At 42.6% G+C, this 22458-nt stretch overlaps 1 protein-coding gene across 1 annotated transcript in view; it reads right to left on the bottom strand.

Annotated features, from left to right (window-relative positions):
• The window catches only part of SEMA6A (semaphorin 6A), a 113250-nt gene extending 91095 nt beyond the window's left edge, over window positions 1-22155 (bottom strand). Inside the window, exon 1 of the mRNA XM_082336024.1 lies at window positions 22036-22155. The gene's annotated coding sequence lies outside the window, so the exon portion shown is untranslated. The remainder of the gene's footprint in view (window positions 1-22035) is intronic.
• Window positions 22156-22458: the final 303 nt, after the last annotated feature.

Below are 22458 nucleotides of genomic sequence, written 5' to 3'. Positions count from 1 at the left end.
GCTGCTGCAAATCCATTCACCAGACAGTGAATGTACTTGGAGCAAATTTACTGGACCAATTCCCAGCTCTTTAGCAGATTTTTTTAATAGGGTCATTGCTAGATGTGCTGGTGACTGTGGAACTACTCTCAGCCTATTCAGAGCGACCTTCACTTTTTCTATTTTTTTTCTTGGTCAACCCTGATTCAATAGCTTTGGTTCCTACTTTCAAACACATTAGGATTGACAATCAGATACAAGTTCTGAAAACTGTTCTTTTCTTTAAAAAAAAGGGTTCACTGCAGATGATACGTCTTTTCCCAGTGACAGTCTGATTGCTGATGACAGCCTAAATTTCTTGTATAAAGTTCAAGAATCAAACTGCAATGTCACTGCTCTTCGTATTATTTATGAGTTGTAAAAAACTATTTCCCAAGAGTCATGCTCTTCCCAATTTCCCTCTCGTGCTGCTCTAGCACTCCTGAATTTTTAAAGTTATCCTTAGTTTCCTCTCAGAAATACATACCCACTGTCTAAAAGACCCACAGAACTTGAGATGCTTTTTTTCCATTTTGCATTTAAATATGCAAAGCAGATGCAGATGTCTGCTTGCATTTTTCAACCATCTGCTTTAATAACTACAGGATGGACTCTACACTGACCTTGCTTTCCAGTCCCATAGTCTATGAATAAAGCTGTTTAAAACATGACTTAAATCCAATGACTGATTTTCAAGAAACCCACCACTACACAGGCCTGGAGTCTGAAGGCACACCATTATTTTCACACGCTGTCTGCTCACAGGTTTACTCTGACATACCTGACAATGAATGAACAGTAACACCAAAGTTTATAAACCATTTATTTCTTTATTCATCCAGTCATCTTTTCTATTAAGTGGCAGCTGACAAAAACATACACCTTTTTGAAGATAACTTAAGAATAACCAGGTCACTAGCCAGCTAATGCAATGACTATTTATACCTTTAAAGAAAAGTCTTCCTGTGTGCCAGTGTTGCTAACTCCTACAATTTTTATCACAAGACTATATAACATTGGGTATTTTCTTTGATGCTCTGGCTTCTGGAATCATGATATTAAATGTATTTCCAGGAGTAAGAGAACGCTTTGGTCTCTCAGTATGTGTTGCAAGCTTCTCTATTTCACCATTTCGAAGGCCTGATCAGTAGAGCTTGGCAACACTGTGTCTCTTCGTATTTCCAGAGACTCCAGAAAAACAGCACTCTCCTATGAGTGTTACGAAAGACTTGGTGACGTATTTTATCGTCACTTGTCAGACCCAGGTTAAGGAATTCAAACCACTGATAAAAATAAGCTTTTCGAGTACCACTTCTTGCAGACAGAGGTGAGCTTGTTCTGGCCCTTGGGCAGAGCTCAGCCCAACCCAGGAGACACAGGCAAGGGGCAGAGCGGGCTCGGATGGCTGCACCAGATGAGCTGATTCTACCTGATGCCAACAGTCCACGGGGATTTTGCATCAACAGAAGCTGCAGGATCTGGTTAAGGAAAAGATCTGTGGTGCCTATTCTTGTAAGCAAAAAGTACAGATCTGTGGCCTGCCCTTTGAAACCTTCCAGTGCCACCGACTGCACCAGGAAGTGTTCAATATTCAGCAGTTCTGAAAGTCGTGACATCTTCCTTAAGCCTCCATAAATGCAAACAAAGCTAAACCGTACGAGCAAACCCCTGGAGAAAACAAAACATTAAAATCTCTTTATTTGTAAGAGGGGGAAAATTATCAAATGCATCTCCAGTAGAACATTCCCTCTAGCACTAACCTTTATTATTAAGCAAAATAAGAAAACTTATCGCTCCTTAGTATTTCCACTAAAAATACAAAGCAGGCAATTAATATTACACCTCTTTATGTCCCTATATAGAAAATATTTTCTTCTGTTTTGAAAAAACTAGACAATATATTTAGTAGTTAGCACCAAGTCATGATCATTGAAGGGATCAGAATGAAAATAATGATACCCATGGCACTTTCCCTGCCAGTCCAACTCTCCCGTGTACAGCCTGTAAATAGGTCTCTGATAGTTAACTCACGTTCGTCTTCTACATAAGAGTACAAAGAAAAATTATTTAGCCATATTTCCATTTTACTTTACAATGTCTAGATCAGTTCTCATACATACTGAATATTAATGAACTACCAAGAATAGAGATCATCCTATACAACATACATCTATACTTCAACACCTTTCACCTGAACACAAATTTTAATGTTTGCAAATTTTCATCATCTCTCTTAATACAATCTGTCCCTACTCCCAATTGCTGAACCTGCAGTTTTCTCACACAGAAGACACAAATGTAAGCAGCACTTGTTTCCATTTAATGAGTGTGGCTGAAATGAGCATCTACCCTGATGGTCGCCACACATTCAACACCACTTACAAGGATTGCCAAAAAGAGATCTCTCTCAGGTATTACTTGATACAAATAGACCTGCAGTCCTTTAATTCTTGGGCTTGAAATTAGCACTATGAAGTAACTGTGGGAAGTCACGAATCATTCTGGAAAGTTTGTGAAATTACTGTGTCACCAAGGTGGCATATGGTTATCTCAACGTTTCCTTTATTATTTTGTTGACTTGACCCCAGCAAAGAGCTGGAGTCATAATATTACTTTTTTTCATTCAATCTGCATACAAATCTCCACCAGTAATTCTTCTGCTGAACAGCAGACCAAGGCATGTGTCCGAAACTCTCCACACCATCACAACATTAGAATGGACATACTGGCCATTGTGACCAGAAGTGCACCTACCCTGGTATCCCATCTTTAGCAACAATCATGAACAAACCTCCAGAGAAGAGCCATGAACAGAAGGCATTACTGAATGCTTGTAGCATTTCACATATTTAAACTGCCTTATGGCTTTGTACCATTTTCCACATATTTTTGTGAATATCCAACTTTAGTGCTTTAGCTACCTATCATCTATCTACAGAGGTGGATGGAGGGGGGGGGGAACAATAACTAATTAAAAATTATAAACCTTGGAATGACCCAGTCTAGGTTCTTCTAAGCGTGTTAATGTTTTATATTCTGATACCTATGTAAGTCACACAACAAGGAGTCAAGTAGCATGTTTCTCCTCAGAGGTATGGAAATCTCCTGTTCTGCATATTGCAGAGCACTGATGCTTGATAGGGAGCAGTGAGTGAGCAGATACAAACCACCTGGGGGTCCAGCCATCTGCCTCTCACCCTACCAGATCAGAGGATCTCAGCTTTAAACCTATTGCCTACCTCAGCAAAAAAAATGTGTTTTACCCTTGGCAAATGTACTTCTAGATAGGACACTCTTCATTTGCTAGGTAAAAAGGCAACCCTCCTATTCTGGGCTGGGTTTTCTGTTTGGTTTTGTGGTTGTTTTTTTTTGTTGTTGTTTGGTTGGTTGGTTGGTTTGGGTTTTTGTTCCTTTTGTTGTTTTTTTTTTCCCTTTAGGAAAATGGCAGCTGCCTTAAACTGTTCAAGATGACTGAAATGGTTAAAGTAATCTTGAGGGAGAATTAGGAAGCACAGTGCAAGTAAGGTGGTCAAAAGTGTGTAATGAATGCTATTTAACCTCTTGACTGTCATTCATCATGGATGTCACTGAACATGTGTGGCATATACAAAAATGCTAATAAATTTCAAAAGGACTTTCCCACATGGCTTTTTTTGCTTCTAAATTGTAAGTTTGGTCTGGGTTAAGCTGTACTTTTTTAAAATTATATTGTATTATCTGGCTTAGAAGGAACAAAACAATATTTTACAAACTTTATTTCAATGTTGATAAAGCATAATACAAACTCAGCAATTGCTTACCAAATCTCTTCCCTCAAGACCACCCTGAAACTCTAAACAAGTCAAAAGGGCCACACTGAGAATAAATATCAAAGACATTGCCAGCTTCATCTTTCTATTTAATTAGTAGACAAGCTCATTAGCAGAGCTGCATAGGAGAGTATGCCTGCAGCCCTTGCTCACATCAAGGATTGCGGAGAAGTAGGTTGCAGTCACACATGCAGAAAGCCGCCCAGCACTGGCAGCAATAGCAGTATATGGCAGAACTGGGGACAGGGAAGTCTGTCCTTCTAGCAAAGGTGAAACTCTGCAGCACACTGTGCCATAATGTGAAATTTGGCATCTTTGGGGGGAAGCCAAGCGATGGGTTCAACAAGACAGAGCACGACTGGCAGCGCATAACCTTGCTCCATTAACCGCGTATATTTTCTGCATGAGGGAGGAGCGGGTGGGAAAGACAAGCGAAGTCCTCAGCATCTGAACGCTGTCTTGTCCCACAGAGCACTGCTCAGTGAACAAACCAACATAGACACGGGTGGTAAACACACACCACCATCAGACAACATATGCGATATATGTGTGTATGGGAGGGGGTGAGAGTCTGTGCCTAGCCTGTGCGGGGTGTGGGGGGTAATTCACAATGCAGTCACGGCAGCCTGCTTCTGGGTTCAAACAGCCTGTCACTGAGCAGCACTGTTTATAACTAAGTTAGATTTTAGTACTTGTTCAGCATGCAGCAACTAATACAAAGTGCTCCAGGAACTGAAAAGACTGTTTGAACTAAAGGCAGTTCATTGCAGCCTCTCCAAGCAGGAGCGTGTCCACCTAATTATTGCTGGGATGTTGTCAAGCACATTTTAGCTTAAAGTACAAACAAAATCTTCATTTACAATAATTTGAGGATTTCTTGGGGGGCTTGAGGAGTCACAGCTGTTACTAATCAAATTTATTTAAGAGAGTAACGTGAAACAGCATGTTTGCGAAAGTTCATAATCACAGCAGAATTAAATCATTTTTGCAGAGCATTTATTTGAAAAGTTCTGTACACAAACTTTGAATATGACAGAGAATATTTCCCTCACAGTTTAGGTTTTATTTCATTCCTGGAAACCACTATAAAAATCCTGCTCGCTTGCAGCAGGGTTCTTTATTTACACTCGGTTTTAGTTTTAAGACCTGTGACAAACACCAGATTGCTTATGTTCATCACTATGCAGGCAGAGCTGCCACACATACTGCCCTGTCTCCTGGTACTACCCGGCTAGCCAGCACGCTGTACTCGTGGCTCACTCCGGAGCAGCCAGCTCAGCAGGTTTTTCCTCTGCGGACATCCAGGTCCGCAGCTGGAAAAGAGGCTTTGAGCATCACACATCTCCTGGCACATCAGCAGTTACAGTTACAGCATGACAATCACACCTTAAAATGATGATCCTTGCGCCGATGTTATTCTTTCCCCACTACAAAGACCAACCCTACACTTGTTGCCTGCACAAAGACAAGTCCTGCTCATCTCGGCAAGAGTTTTGGGTCCAGCGGAGACCTGGGGGCATTCTGCCTCCAGAACCACCATCTTCTCCCTTTCCCTTCCCCACTCATAAAATCCCTACCTTCAGAAACAGAGGCTGCCATTTTTTTAAAAAGGTATAATATACCAAAATCCAACTTTTACAGATTTTAACCTCTGTGTTGAGCTACACTTTTGCTTCCCCACTGAGGCTACCGACAATTTTCCTAAACAGTGCCAGGTGCAGGGATTTTTTTTTTTTTGAAGGAAGTTTTACTAGTTCAGTGGAAACTGGTCAAAAGCCATGAACTTGTTTCAGACAGCTGACCAGCCAGCTGCAAAGGGTAATGCCAATGCCCTTCCCTCATGGCTGCAAACACATCGACTCACTGCTGGCCTGGCAGCAAAAAGATCATACAGCCCATGAGCAGCTTCCCTCAAAATGCACATATTGTAAATCCTCCTTCCACCTCTTTGCCCAAGATTTATTACAATAAAATTGCTTACTGTACTTCTTTTCTGTGCCTCCTCTCTCTGCACTGCTATGTGTCAATCTCTCTTTCCCACAGAAAAAAAAAACGCCTTTCCAAGCCAATCACTCGAGATGTTTGGCAATGATGGAAAACCTTCTTCTTTTCTCTACCAATAGCTTGTGAGAGAAGTCGAAGGAGTCTCGTGAGATTTCCCAGGGGCAAGGAGGAGGGTGTGGTGACAGAGGAGAGTCCCATCTGGGCTTTTTTCCTCCCCCACCTACCAAATTCTGTATGAAGGGTAAGGAAATCAGGCAGAGAGACAAATGATGTCACTTGCATCTCCCCTGTGCCATCTGTTTTTTCCACTCCAAGCTTCCTATATACTTTAGATGGTGACAGCTCATCAGAAAGGAATCGTCCCACGGCATACTGCCGGTTTATAAGGTAGACAGTGCAATGAAATACAGCATTTTCATCCTGCCCTCCCCTCCTATACCTCCGCACTTTGGCTATCCATCTGTACCAGTATGGATATATGCCTACAGCTATTCCCTTAATCCCCGTGTTTCTGAAACCTTCCATGCCTCAGCCTCAACCTTACGGCTACTTTCCTTGCTCCCTATAACCATTTTCTCCTTCAAAGTTACTCTACATATCTGTGTTTGTCCTACCACTTGTGGAAGTAGGTGGGATCCAGCCAGAGCAGTATTGTACCACAGCTGTATCTGATCATAATTTCAACATTTATGGGTTTCTTGTTGACTTAGTCATGATATCCTCTTTTCAAACATAATGTTTTTGAGAGATTACACATACCAAAAGCACTGATATGCCTCCATTAATTTAACTTCAACTTAATTAACTGGGGAGCACCTATCAAAAACATCTTTCTCTTAATTAAAATATTTTGAGTGATGCTTCAGTCAAAAAAATGTGGCCAAAATAAAGTGATACCTCAACCTGGACCATCTTAATGGTTTTGCTATGGGGGAAAAAAAAATCTGCAACTTATCTATAGCTTTCTTGCAATCTCTCTCACAAGCTCAGAGAGCAGGCATTAACGTGACATACAAACTTCTCCAAATATTATTAACATTGTTAATATTAACATTGAAGTAGATAAATTCTCTATTGCTTATTCTCCTCCAATGTATCCTTCAGCAGGACAACACAGCTTCCCACCTTTTGCCTGCTGAGTTAATGTTGAAAATATGCATTAGGTATGAAGTACTCGGTTCAAGAAGAGGGTTTCATCTAAAGTGATAAAAAGTAAGGATTTTTCCTGCAGTTAAGGGAGACATCTTGCCCTTACTTTTCCATTTAGCCTTGCAGGCTCCAGAAGGATGTTTAATCTTTTTATATCTCACACTATAACATAAAGTTGCAACAGAGTTTAGAGCAGAGAATGACAGCAGTGACTTTAAGACGTCCTAGTGTTTTCTAAGCCAAAGCCATGGCAAAAGACAGTGTCCTTGTTTCACACCTGTTGATGTCAATGGAAATACTGCATATGTTCCTAGGAGATCACAGGTTCCATCACGAGTGTAACATAATATTTTACGGAGTATCCCACCTACTTCTTAAAAGTTAATCTGTCTAGTTAGTAAGAGCTGCCTTGTCACTCAGTGGCACCTCTGTTTGATCCTAACTGGTTTCACCACAGAGTTGCAGAAACCACTTTTCCTTGTCTGAATTGGCAAGACCTGAGCTGGAGCTGGCAGCGTGTCCACAGAGCCAGGGCTGCTGAGACACCACTCTCGGCAAGCCGACTTCATGCTACAACACATTCTCCATCTCTTTGCACCTTGTGTTGGTCTCACTGAAAAATCCAACGCCCTCTCCAATGTACAATCTCCCTATTTTCCAGGCTATTCAGTGAGTATTGAGATGGGCTTGGGACAAATGACTACAGAGCCTGTGGTTTGTACTGGAAGCTTCCAGTCTTAACTTCTCCAAACCTGAAGTTACTAGCTCACACAAAGTAGAAATCTACACAAACAAACGCCTGGTCTGAGAAGTCTGGTTTACCAGCAGGTAACAGGTGTGAGTGAAGCAATCAGGCAACATCTTTATTTGCAGATGAATTTCCATGCATCACCAGAGCATTTCCAGCGCATCACCTTCACGATGTACCCAGGAAGAGAAAGCTTGGAGCCTTCCATAATTCTTTCAGCACATCTGATTTATTTACGTATACATTTGAGTTGTTTCTATTCTAACTCTCCAGACATTTTAGCCAATACACATTTTAAATACACACCACTCACTTTTTTCTTTAAAAAAGTGAGACCTGATCAGATGAGACTGAAGAGCTGAGTGCTTTCTTTGTGAACCTATCACCTTCCTTCTACCCACAATGCCAGCTGCTTGACACCAGCTTTCTACGCAAGGCTTTGCCTAAAACCACCTCCAGGCTTGCAGATTTTTTTTTTTGCAGGCTGAGGTGTGGATTGAGCGGAGGGCAAAGATGTGAACAGGGGTCAGAAGCATACATCTATCCATACAGCAATTGCAAGATGTAAATACAAACATGCCACGTTTTCAGAAAGGTCTTCCCCAGATGGGAGTCCACTGTACCCCAGCGAAACAGATTTGGGGCAGGCACAAATTTAAAGGCACAAGGGAAGTCAAGAGGCCCAAAATCAGCACATAAGTGTAGACATCTTAATCAGCTAGCTGTGCCCTTCTGCTGATTTCTCAGCCTGCGTTGATCTGAAGTGATCAGCAGGAGTGGGAGCAGAATTACTCCAAAACATACAAAACTGTCTCAGTGGGTATCTTGCTTTGAAGTAAAAAAACCCAAACCCACAACAAACAAAAAACCCCCAAACATGCTAACCCTGGCAAGTTCTTTTTGTTAAGATTTGACCACTTGGGCTTGAGTCCTTAATACAAGAGTAACTCTTGGATGGCTAAAAGAACCACTTCCAAAATCTGCATTTTACCTGTTCCAGATCCATAATATAACTATTGTTAAGAAAATAAGGCTGAAAGATGCTGTGCCTCCAGCAAGACACAAACAAAATGGTTTAAAATGAGCACAGAGTTCACATGGGACTGACCTGAGGCAAAATCCAAATCTAAATCCAAATGCACACTATTTCTCAAGAAGTTAAAAAATTGATTGGAAAACTGAAAATGAAAATGGCCTTAGATTTGTGGGTCAAACCCATTTCTAGCACATTTCTAAGTCACTTCTAAAATAAAGAATTACTTGAATTACTATTTCGTTATTCTTCTAAACACTGGGACAGCATACAGCTGCTGCGGTCTATTTTTCTGCATCTTGCAAAAACTTTATATAATTTGAAATTCTGGAAGCTCTTTAAACATAAGATAGTATTTACGTACTCTTTTGAGCTACAGAAAATATACTTCATACGAGCAAGGAGAAGTGCTAGAACTACTGCCAGAAACTATTTAATAGCTTGAAGCAATTTCTGCCCTCTTGTTTGAACAGGAGAAAAAAAAAATATTGTTTAAAGGACATGGAATCTCTTTCTATCTTCCCTTCTCTCTAAAATATCCAACTAATTTCCCTTAACTTAATCTGTGCTTTTAGCCTCCCTTCCCTGTGATTATTAAAGAACTAAGCAGTAAGAGAACAGGAGCTCAAGATACACCAAGCAAATGTTAACCTGGGACACTGTTTTGCTAATATGCACAGCCACAGTTTCTGCTCAGTGCAAATTGTATTATTCTGTGTTCAGCTGGTTGCACTTGTATAGTTTGATTGTCTTATCTATCCTGTAGGGCTGAGCAAAACGGTGCAACCACTGAAACTAAACATGAATTTATTTTCTGTAAAAGCAGGGCTGAGACATGAAAGCTGTGAAAGAATCTTGTTAGCAATTCCTTGTGTAGGCAGCATGTCTCACTTTAATCATATGCATTACGGCCTTTACCCATCGCTGAGAATTCACTCCTAGAGCTTTTCTGCACATCAGTTTGGCTAACCCACTTTCTAATGTCTCTGTCTCTGCATAAGAAAGCTGAAAACTATATTGCTTCTTATACTGCAAACAGCAAGACAACACACACACGCACAAAATCAGTGCCTTTGAAGAGCATGGCTTGTGTCCATCATTTCCTGTTTTTGTTCCATGTTTTCCACTGCCGTAGCTATCATCTGGATGCCTGAAGCATCTGCACTGAGATTCTGAAACACAAGAGGGCAGGCTACATGCAAAGGAAAAAGCACAGTGCATTTTCCTATTAGGTTTCACAATGTAAACAGCCCAGTTGAACAGGCTGTCGGAAAACTTTAAAAGAGGTGCATTTCTCACTTTCAGCATAAAAATATGTGACCAAGCTCTCTGTCTGCTTCTCTAGACAGTATTAGACTATTAGTTACAGCTGTACCCCTGCATTTAGAAACTGTGTCAAAAGGTGAAAGGTCTTTTTCTCTTGAAATCTGTAGCAATTTCTAAGGCTGCTATGTAATGGTAAGAAAAGTTACTTGCCCTCTTCCAGGCTTTGACATGCAATGTAATGAAAATGGAATGGATTCTCTCTCAGTAAACTCCATCCGTTGAAATCTTTAAGGCCCCTCCCCCCCATAAATGTATTTCAGTAAATGTGTTCTGTTCATTCTTACACAACCCTGTTTTTTAAGTGCGGGTAGTTGTTAGAGCAGGCTGTCATACGATGGTTGTCTAGAAGTGGGCAGCGCAGCTGTGAAGTAGCACTCCAGCCCCCCTACTAACACGTTCTCTACTGGTTTACTGTTGAAAAATTTCCAGTACTAGACTCTTTCATGCTGAAATATCAATTCAATGTACAGATGCCATTACAGTACAATGTCTTCTTGAAGGCTTTGATACTAATTTGCTTGTGAGTTAATTTCTTCCAAAAATTTTATATTTCAGTAATTAACGACTCCTACTGAAGTCAGCAAGATTTATGTCACTGATATGAACAAGGCCGATGTTAGCTTTTCTAGACAAATCCCACGCCTCGTGAAATAAATATGGACATGCAATCTGAAGCAAAACTGTGCCCTCATTTTTCTGTTTGATGTTAGCAGATCAAAAGTTAGATCCTGCTAACCCATATTTTTGTGCCTTGGCCCAGCTCCTCTACACTTATCTACGTGAGCAATGTAATTGGTTCTGATGACATATTCATGTAAGCTAAGGTGACTTGTTCGAATAGAGGTTTACAGCTGGGAATCCAGACATTTGGATCTTGGGAGCCTGGCACAAAGGAGGAGGTCAGGATTAGTCTGTCTAAAAAAAACAGCGGTGTAAGCATCAGTGTAGGTGCTCTAGGTTTTGAAAAGTTCGTTAAGTTCTTTGACTGTGACAACAATGAACTCTTTCATCTGTTTCAAACTAAACTGGATTACTGACCATTTATGGGGGAAAAAAAAAAAAGTCTAAAGAACTGATTTGCTATTCAAGGTAAATCAATGCAAGCATTCTTACAGACCCCTTCTCTGACATTAGCAGTCATTATACAGTCTACATTTTCCACCCTTCTGCAGCACATCACCAGCACTTAGTTGCACCAACATGTTACCAGAAAGGGCCTGGCTGACTTGCCTTTCTCACATAAACAACACTTGAGTTGGGCGCTACTTGGGTTTTTTTAGCAAATTACATTACCTCCAGGATTTCAGCTATACAAGAGCACTTATGACATAAACACAGATGAACACAAAACCAGTTGGTCAAAAATGTAAAGGGTGCACCAAAAAGGAATTAGAATTTGTGTGTCGGAGAACTTATTCCATTCCAAACTTTGCCTTTTATTTTTAAAGATTTTCTCTGATAGATACTTTAACACATGTATGTAGCACTCTAAGAAAAAAGTTCTGATGAATCAAAACTGCATTATTCTTGCAGTCAGCCAGTCGGTCACCAGCCTTCATCTCACACCTCCAGGCTATTAGCTCCAGGTTGGCTAAACTTGCTTTTTGGACTACACATGCTGTTGAACAAGAACAGGATCTTTTTTTTTTTTTTTTTAATCTTGGGAAAGGAAGTGTTCTGGCAGTATCTCTAGGTCTTATGCTTAGAACAGGATAAAGCAAAAAAGACGACACCACCCTACAATATGCGCGTCTCGTGACGGAATTAATCAGTGTATCTGAACATGCTGAACTTCCCTACCACAGAATTAAAAGGAAACACCTTGCAGATAATAACGAAAAAGTGTAGTAGCTCATGCAAAAATCTTTCCTCTTCCCACAGCGGCTCTTTAAGGATTTGGTTCTTACTATCTTTTTAAACAAAAACAAATTCCTATTCAAATTCAAGAATAATTTCACCGGGTGAGAAAAAAAAGCATCCCAAATAATCACTAGAAAAAAGTTTGTCTTCTTACTTCTCCACAAAACCTGAAGAGACTCTTCTCTTTAATTCCTTTCCAAGAACAAAAAAAAATTCTGCACATTGTATTTCTATGAAAGAAACTCTTACTGCATTGACACAATTCTTAAGACATATGTTATATAATCACCTTCCTATAACAGACTACAGCAAAGTTAAAAAATCAGTCTAACTGTGGTCATTTCTGATTAATATGGTTAGGAAGTTGTAATTGCAGTAAGCTGTAATTGCAAAACCTGTGCATTTGTAATTAATAAGTACAAATTATTCAGAAGCAGAATGGGTTGAACACTATTAGAAGTTTATACACATAGTACCAAATTCTGTTCATACATAAAACTAAATTCAAAAGTTGATTTTAATGCATGATGCCCTTCTTTAATTAGAGAGCTATGACAAAAAGCCCGTACTATAAAGACTACGACCTGAGGTTCAAGATCGCAGTTAAATAACCTGTGATCCTCTCTATACAATAAAAAAGGCATTTTGAATCAAATACTAGGCTTCATTTAGCCAAGCTCATGGAGTGAGTACTATTCAAGAAGGATAGTCCCATGGTATTCAACCTCTACTTTGCCATCAGGTGACAGACACTGGGCTGTACCCTGCATGTAGGGCAAATGGCGGAAAAGCAGCTCCAGATGGCACAAAGGCATCCCATCCCATCTTCTTCCTTGCTCTGGTGTTTTGGGACAGGATGCAGTAGTATCCTCCTGGCCCGTGCCAGCTGCAACGCAGCATTTCCCACGCACGGGCCAGGGCTCCGGCCACCCTCCCATCGCTCCTCCCCATCCACCCGCTCCAAAGGACCAGTGGGCAGGGGTGTACTCTGCCCACACATGGGGACCGGCTGCAGGCACCGGGGAGCTCTGCAGCTGAACGGGGGACAACTTTACTCTCTCTCAGGTCCCTTTGCACGCATACAGCCCAAGCCAAGTCTTAGTCTTCCAGGAATATGCAGGCAGTAAGATGCTGTTCAACATGTGCAAGACTTGCAAAGCAAAATCCATAACATTGCTATATGGTCACAAATATAACAATTACTTTCCCAGAAATGTTTATTTTCTTTCCTTGATGAGATTAGTACATTTGATGCTACAATTCAGCTGCTTGGGGATGCAGAATAACTCTTATGACCAACCATAAATAAACTGAAAGGACTATATTGAACTGTAAATAGAGTAAGGGCTTGTTGCCGAGGTGTTCAGTAGAAACTCTTCTTCACTCTCCAACAGAAACAAGACTGGGCCTGTATACTGACTATACAATCACTTATCACTCATTTCTCTGTACCTTAGAGGTAAAAAATAAATAATAAGCAACAAAAATCATTAATTAATGTTAATGAAAGCACAAATATACCTTACGGAACTACTTAAATTAATTTCTATACAGAGTGATTCTATACCTAACCGGAAACTAAATGGAGTACAATAAATTCTGAGAAGAAAAACACAACTGAATTTGTACCTCTACAGCTTTTGACCTAAGAAATTTTTTCACTGTAACAATTTTCTTACACAATCACCAGCTCCCTTCCAAAGGGAACTACAAAATGACCAGAGCAAATTATTTTTTTTCTATCAGACCGTCAATCTGCTAGATACATGCACATTGTGAGTTCAACAGGAAAAAGGCTGGGATTAATTTCAAGTAAAATACGCATATACAACAGAGTACACAAAAGCCAGACTATAAAACAGAAACTTCCCTACTATGCAAGAGTATAAAATTACAAATACAGCTTTTCTGTGCATCTACCAGCAAACAAAGCTTTGTCATCTTTAAAGTTCATGTGAAATTTTTTTGCTTTAATTTGTTCAGTTGATAGGGCTCCTGAGGGTGGATTACAAATAACAGCCACGTGTTCTCATTCTGTTTGTTGATCTCACTTGAAAAATTGACAAGATTGGGTAGTAAAGTCCCAAGCTGAAGCTTTAAAACTCATCTTGGAATGCAAGCTAACCATCTCAAAGTAAAAAAGTGGCTAATTTTCCAGATTAGTTCCAATTATACTGAATTCTTTAATCTAAACTGCACAGCTTTTAACATGATTCCTTGCTTGATGTGAATATTCAAGGCTTTTTTTTTTTTGTGAACAGAAGATATGTATCAAGCTTATCTGTGCAAGAACCAAATTGCTTTATTAGAACTGGAGGGAAATCACTTAATTCTGGAGACACTGTAATGTAAAGTGCAAAAGAAATGGGATTTAAATATCTGCTAAAACATGTGGCTTACTCCTGCTCACACAGAAGTGATGAACATCTTTTCTCAATGGGAAAAGAAAAAGGAGACCATGATGTGCTTAGTGAGAGATGTCTGTGCATTATTTCATATTATGCATAACTGACAAAACAATTAATGTTCAGCACTACAGTGACAAGTCAGTCTTCCAGCTACTTTCCTGTTAGACCTATTTACTACTTTACCATTTTTCTCATTTGTCAGAAAAGCTATTTCTGACTACTCAGCTCTGCATTTCTGAAAGTATGCATGTTTTAATGCTGAATTTGTGAACTGATATTGAAACATTATTAAAAAAAAATACTGCCAGTGCCAACAGAGTGCTGAAAGAGCACTAGTTCTGTCTGAAAAAAAGTTTACTTCCCCTTTTCTACTTTGTAATTCAAGCTGCTCTGCAGCTAACAAAAAGCTACTTATTGTCATTCTATTAAATTTAAGATAACAATAAACATTAACTCAGTCTCAAACATGATGTCATGCTTTATGTAGGTAGGTTAAAAGAGAATGTAAAACAAATTACCTGGATTGCTTAGGAAACCCTAAATGCCCTAATTTACCCAACCATTTATCAACAGAACTAATGAAAAGCCTTTCTTGCTGTTGCAATGGGTAAAGGTAGCCATTAGTCTCTGAAGTGTACAATTTTACCAGTAAGACAAAACAAAAAGCAAATCTAGGGAGTAAATATCAGCTGGATGTTCACATAACAAGGTCCAGAGAGAGATATCCAGAAGTTTCCTCTTTTAATCCAACTCTGAATAACGTTGGATGCTGTTCTCTGTTCCTTCAGAGCTCTACTACTGCCAAAATAACTGCAAGGCTTGCAAGTCCAAGTATATCTCAAGCCTTTCCCAAGGCACCCCAACACTATCTGAGGCATTGAAACTATGGCAACCGAATAAGAAAGCAGCTTCCATGATTAATAGATGAAGATCCCAGCGACAGTGCCTAGCTAGGCCATAATTCAGGAATGCAGGAGGAATTAGCATAGAATCCATCTCAACCTACCAATAAAAAGTAGATTTCGAAAGGCATCAACAAAACAGCATTTTTTTTCTGCTAAAAAAATATTCTATAGAACTATAAACTGTTCAAATTCTCATTAACATTTCAATGAACGGCTGCCTCGAGTGCAAGTAATGGATAAATGTTCATGAACAATGGTGAAGGAACCAACATAGCAAATTTCCCATCTGACTATCAAAGCCCTACGTAGGAATCCTCAATATATAGAACATCTGAGTGAAGCTGAGCAGGCGGAGATAAGAAAGTAGAAATAATGTTTGCTGCAGTCAGGAATATATTTGGACACAGTTTTTCCCATTGTGTTGAGGATTCATGTAAAAGGGTACTTTTTCCATTCGCTGAACTGGAACACCCGACCATATCTATTATACACTCTACACATTTTCATTACTAGAAGGCCCTGTGAGTCTGTCAGGGTCATTGCAAAATTGATGAGGGTTAGGAATACCTTTTTTTTAAGTGCATAATCAACCTCCTGCTATTATGTCCAGTAAAACTACTAGTATTATAGTCCTCATCCACAAGATGGTCTCAGACTAAGGTGAAAGGGCATAATAAAAATATCCTTTATTTCTTTCCACTTTCAAAAACATTAAGTTTTCACTAAAGACAACTGGCATAGACAACAAAGCATAGGAATGCTTTTTTTTTGTCTGTATCACACAAAGGGTATAACCCTGCAGTCAAGGCACGGCTTTACCTGTGGAGGGTGAGGGAGAAGGAGCCAAAGGCTTCCCATACCAAGGACAGCACATGTGCTGCCATGTCACATGATGTGCTGCACTGCTGGGCATCTGCCCCTGGAAACTCTTTAACTTCAGCATTGCATGAATGCTGTAAAACTATATTCCTGTATAAAGTTCCTTGGTAGCAGTTTTGTCAGTAGCTAAAAAAAAAAAAATGAAAAAAATGGCATGGGGTAGTCCATGATATGTGAATTTCAAGTATCTAGTATAAATACTCTATATAGAAATGCCTATTATTAACAATACTTTTAAAGGAAAGGTCATCACTGAATGTAGTGAATTACCATATGTCTTCACTCTAGAGATACAGCAACTGGCAGTTCTGTTAATAGCTGGTTTATCTACTTCATTTTACATCTCTATTTCAGCCACTAAAGAAACACTCTGGGGCTTGGGGAAAAATTCCTTTCATACAAAAATGACTCTGTATTCACATAGAGCATAGTACACCCCTCCTTTTGGCTGATAAATAACTACACTTCTATACTGGGAAAGACTTCAAGAGGTTTTGCAGCGAATTACGGGATAATTCATGTTGGGTTTTTCTCGTTTTCTTCTTCCTTTTTTGAAAGCTGTTTTTTTTTTTAAAAAAGTGATATCTACTTCCTTTTTTTATTAAACTATAGCTGGAGCTAAACTTTAGATTTCAGAGGGCATAAGTCTGGCAGCCGCATTTACGTTCATCTGGTGCATGAAAGCTGAGAATATGATTATTTTATGGGGGGAGGCATAGATCTCTCATCGCCTTCCCTGTTTCCAGTGGCTGTTAGCAGCCTTTATAAGTCTGAAGCGACAACTGCAAATGCCTCTATGCCTGTCTTTCAATGAACCCCTCCTAAGACTTCCAGAATACCCTGATGTTGTAGGTGCATACCTCTTTTCTTCTATTTTTTTTCTCCCTCAGTTCCCATACTACATTTAATTTTGAATCCTTTTGCATCTTCCAGCTGCTAAAATAGGATAGGCAGACAAGCAGCTTGGGAACTCCAGAAGACATGCGGGGCATACAATATGTATAATTATAACACAGTAGGTGGCACTCTTCCCTTTAGATCCTAAAGCAGTGCCTTGGAGCTGTGCTGCCATACTTGACATATTGCAAAAGACCCAAAACCCAAAGCATCGTTCACCATGGACAATTAAAGATCTCTTAACACTGTATAAACGTGAACATTCAGTATTTCCATGGCCATAGGTAATGGTTTAGTTGTCTCACAAGACAGCACATAAAGAAAATAAAGACATGTAAACTCTGGTCTGCCAGGTTTGCACTTGAACTGGGGAAGTCTACTTCTGCCTTTGCAGACCCTACACATATCTAAGCAGTTCCTCACTCAAGAGGCTGGTGTGACAGGCCAAAAATAAAAATATTCCTACAGAGAGGTGTCGGGCTCAGGCCCAGCCTTTCCCGCAGCTGCTTGTATGTGCCTTTGAACACTGTTCATGGCTGCTCTATGCTGTTGATCAGCAGCCGGACTCCATGCTAGTATTGTCTGTATCTTACTGCCAAAATGATCTCTGTGTATTAGAGCAATCCTGATACACAGAATTAATGAGCATAAAATGCTCAAAGTCACCAGTAAAAAGCATTGCTTATTCCTCTTATTTTTTTGTTGCCCCATCAAGACAAAGCTTGTCACAATTTGTCAGACGCGACTTGCTCTGTAACACGCAGACCTAGGTCTGACTTAACACTGAAGGTCGATCCAGAGCAAACCTACTGGCACCGTAGCTTCAGGTCCTCACCAAGCAGTGATTCCCAACAGAGAACAGTATTTTCAGACTGGGGCCTAAGCATGAAAAAAAGTCCCTTTTTAAGTAATATTTCAGCAACTGCCTTTACTCTCAGAAAATTACTCAGGCAAGGAAGGCTTTGCTGAGTGAGCAAAGCTTACTTGGGTGAATGAGTCCGGGAAGGATAAGGAAGGGCTAAACATTTACCTCCTCAATAAATGAAGAGTAGGAAGTAAAACACTGCAGCATCTGTATCAAATTAGGATAGTGAAAACTTCTGTTTTAGTATAGTTCAACTTTTGTCTAGCGTATGCTGCGCCTAAGAGTTGAATGTTATTTTCCAGAATTTACCCGGTTGTTTGTTTTCAGCACTCTGCTATAGCGTATGGGAATCAGGTACTATACACAAAACATTTGTTTGGGTAGTATAACAATGTGTTCTTGCAAACAAGTTGGATGCGAGGCATGTATTAGCTCAGGTCAATTTAATCCTAAAACATTTTATGTCTCCCCTGCTGTAAACCATGTGAACTCCTTTTATGTGTATTTATGTATGGCTCTTCAAAACAAGATGACAAATTTCCCCTTCCCTTCACAAAACATGCACAAGCAAGTTCACAATCACCTACTTCCTTTTTAATGCAAACAGTTCTAGTCTGGATTTATCACAGGTCATTAATTTGATTTCTCGCCTTTTCTTTTTCTTTTTTTTTTTTCTTTTCAAAAATTCAATGAAGGCAACTTCTCATCCTTAGCCGGACCTCCCTCCTTCTTCAGTCTTAAACTCCAATAACTGTGATCCTCTATTTACAAACGTTAAGAGGGTACTATGGCTAATATTCACTTTCATCTTCAAGTAGCTAGTCGTGTTTCTCATAGATGTTAGTGCCCAATTATTTTTTGGTTCAAATAGTATGAGTTCAGTTGATAAGGTTGGTTTTGCCAGTAAGTAAGAATATACAGTTTTAATGTAGACTAATTGAGAATACATAGAACATCTGTGACCATATGATTCATCTTCCCTGAAAGTATTCACCCATGCTTCAAGCATTTGATTCCTACTACATGAAAAGCAAATGTTGCAAATATACTTCACGGTATTACCTAGTATTTTAAAATTCATTTAGCATTCAGACAGAAACCTCATCTGTGCATTCTGCTCCTGAACTAAACTTCCATGAAAGCCAGAGATTTTCTCCAGTGAAGGGTGGTGGGGAACGGAGGTCAATGTTTTTATGCATAGGAAATTGTTTGGCTTTAAAGAGAGTTAGTATATATTCCCTTTGTCTTATAAGAAGCTACCATATTAAAAATGGGTCGCCTTTAAATAAAATTACACCCTAGACAGTGAAATGCCTTGGCAACTGTAGTTTTTTAAGAGTAGCAAACCTTCCCGATCTTACTGAAGCTAGTATTTGCTTTCAACCACGTACGAGGCAATTCCATGAAGAAAGGGGTTTGCTGGAGCAGACCCAAATTTCCTCACAATACACTAGATTAGTCTCATTAAAAAAACAAAACAAAACAAAACAAAAACAAAAACCAAACAAACCAAAACCAAACCCCAAAAAAACAGAAGTTAGCCAGAGCAAGATCATTTTGCTTTTCTGGTCTGAAAATAAATGGCAAAGGAAGCCCAGAACATGGTAACAGCTGCATAAATCTTACTCTGAGAGAAATGCCATGGACACCTCAAAATCTCCATGAGTTCTGCAATTAAAAGAGCCTGACTCTGCTGGACTTTCTCACGTTGATGCCAAAGGATCTACCCGCCAAGCAAAGATTACTTGCGTGAGAATGGCTCACTGGATGACACTTAGATTAAATGCATGCAAACCAAAAGCAGTCACTGAACTGATCTTTGCAAAGACAGTGGGAAAATCACGCCTCTAACTACTATCTTTGAGGTTAGCTTAATAATTAATATCGCTGCTGGATGATACTAAACAAAAGTTAGCAGAATCTATGTCTAATAATAAGCCACCGCATGCAGCCCTGTGACAGAAAATGGTTGTGGAGATTTAGCTCCTCGTTATTTACAACACCTGCAAGCCGTGCGTGCCCCTTTGGAAGATCACGCGTTCACCTTGCAGAGTCAGAATAAGCGTCTTTTACAATTTATCACAGAGCTGACTACAGCCTTTATTTTTGCCGTTCTATTAGTGAAATAATTTTCTGTCTCCAGCAGCTACAGATCCGCGCTGCACAGACGCTGGCACAAACGCGCATGTTTACAAACTTCAAAAGCAGCAATTAGCTCGTGAGAGGAACGGCAGAACAAATTTCCCTCTAACCAGCGGTCAAGGTTAGAAAAAGAGCCATTCGCCCAAGGAAAACCCACCGGTTACCGCCTTGCGACTCACCCTGGGAAGAGCCAGGCAGGACGGAGGCGGCGGCGCCGGGCAGAAGGGCATCTCCGCTGCGACTGACCGGGCTCCAGCCTCAGCCCCGCTTCCCCCGCCAGCCCCCCACCCGCACGCCGGCCGGAGCCACCCCCGGGAAACGCCCCCCTCGGGCGGGCAGGCAGGCAGGCAGGCAGCAAGGGGCGGCGGGACGGCCAAGCCCTCGCAAGAAGCAGGTACTTTCTCCACGCGTGATGAAGGAGACCCAAACTTTTCGCCGCCCTGCCCGGCGGCGGAGCGCGGGGCGGTGCTGACCCTCCGCCGGCCCCAGGGGCTGCCCGAGCCGCCACCGCCGCCGCCCCCCGCGCCTCGGCTCCGCGTCCCCGGCGCTCCGCAGCCGCGGCTCCGAGCGCACTTGCCCTCAGCTGGGAGCCCTCCCTGCCCGTGCATGTACGGGGACGGGGTGTGTATGTGTGTCGGGGGAAATCCCTCCCCTCCTCAGCATCCCTTCTCTCCAGCAGCATCCCGTCCCCACCTCAGCATCAGCAGCAGGAAAGCTCCCCGCTCCCGGCCCCCGCCCTGCCTCCCCGCGCCGCGCCGCTGGCCCGCAGCCCCTCTGGCAGGGCTGCTCCAACAGCAACTCCGTTGTGCCGGCCGGCCTTGTTATCCCCCCTTAGAAAAACTTTCTCTTTTCCGCCGTTTCGCCCGGCTCCCCCGGGGCCGGAGGGAGGAGAAGGGCTGAAGCAGCGGCAAGGCGAGGGCGCGGGCGGAGGGAGAGGAGCCGGGCTGCCCCGCGATGCTCCCCGCCCGCCAGGCCGCCCCGAGGGGTCCAGTCTGCTCCGGGCTCGGCGCCGGGGCCAGCCCGCCTGCCTGCGCTCCCCCGGCGGGGAAAGGCGGCCGGCCGAGCCACCGGCCGGCGGGGCAGAGGCTGGCAGCGCCCGGCAGAAAGGGGCGGGGAGCAGCCCTGCCCGAGAGCCACCCTTCTCCCCGGGGCTGCGGGAGGGCAGCCGGCGCCCCGCGCCGCCGGGGCCGAGGCGGAGGGGAAGGCGGCCGCTCTCCGCCGGCAGCGGGCGGGGAGGGGAGCCCGCGGCCCCAGCCCACGATCGCGAACAAAGCCCGCGGCAGCGCCGGGCGCTGCGCCGTGGAAGAAGTTTCCTCGGTTCCCAGCTCCTTCCCCCAAAACGCAATCCCAGCCTTGAAAAAAAAATTAAAAATAACAAAAATAAATAAATCAACCGCAACCCAACTACCCCTCACGGAAGAGCGGAGACCGCGGGGTTACGCCTCTGCACGGAGCGCCCACATTGTCCCTGTAACAAAGACCCCCCCCGGCCCAGCCGCGCACGATGCCCGGCGGCCCCGGCGTGCGCGGGCGGCGGCCCCGGCCCCAGCCCGGCCGGCGGCGTCCCGCGGCCGCCCGGCGTCCCGGCGGGTGCGACCCCCCGCCGCCGGCCCGCTGCCAGCGGGGCTCGGGGCCGGGCAGGCGGACAGGAGCCCGAGGACCGCGCATGCAAGCCGTGCCAGGGGGCGAGGGAGGAGGGCTAACACCTTAAGTAGTTGGGGGGGGGGGTAGAAAAAGAAGAAAAAAGAAAAAAAGAAAGGCGAAGCCACGAGATGCCTGGAAAGTGGCAACAGCCAGCGCGGCGTGTGCACTTGCAGGCGGCTCTTCTCCTCCTCCCCTAGGCGCTGCGAACGCTGTCGAGACAGAAAGCAGCAGCCAGCCTTAAACCACACACCATCCTCGCTCCTCCCGAGCCTGCCGAGCGACCCGGGAGCCTTCCCTTCCGAGGGCCCCAAAACATCAGAGAGGGATACGGACGGGGGAGTACTGTACCTTTTCGGTGCATGTATCTAGGCAGCTACAGGACAGAACTAGCTGATGTAGTGTCCCATTTAGTAATCCATTTAAGGGGATCTCTCTGGGAAACTGGAGCCACTCTCTCCTTTGCAATCCTTTGTCATTACTACATGTGTGCTTCCCGGGGGATGGAATATTTAATATTTCTACTTTCTGAATTGCAAATGCAATTTGTTCATTTCCAGTGATGGGCGAAAAGAGGGGAGGGAACAGGGAGAAGGAAAATAAAAAATAAAAAAAAAAAGCGTTAGCAACTCCTCTCCAGACCCAAATTCCACTACGGTTCCACTCCAGTAAGTCCCCTTCAGTCGCGCCTCGGGAGGTAAGTCATTTCGGGGTCTCCTCCTGCTCCCTCTCTACCAAAAGTGCTCCCGGTGTGACGGCTGCTTCAGGAAAACT

This window comes from Platalea leucorodia (genome assembly GCF_965183815.1).
Source record: "Platalea leucorodia genome assembly, chromosome: Z".
In the NCBI taxonomy this organism is placed as follows: domain Eukaryota; kingdom Metazoa; phylum Chordata; class Aves; order Pelecaniformes; family Threskiornithidae; genus Platalea; species Platalea leucorodia.
Note: the sequence above shows the minus strand (reverse complement) of the source record. Positions and strands in the feature narration are given on the sequence as shown.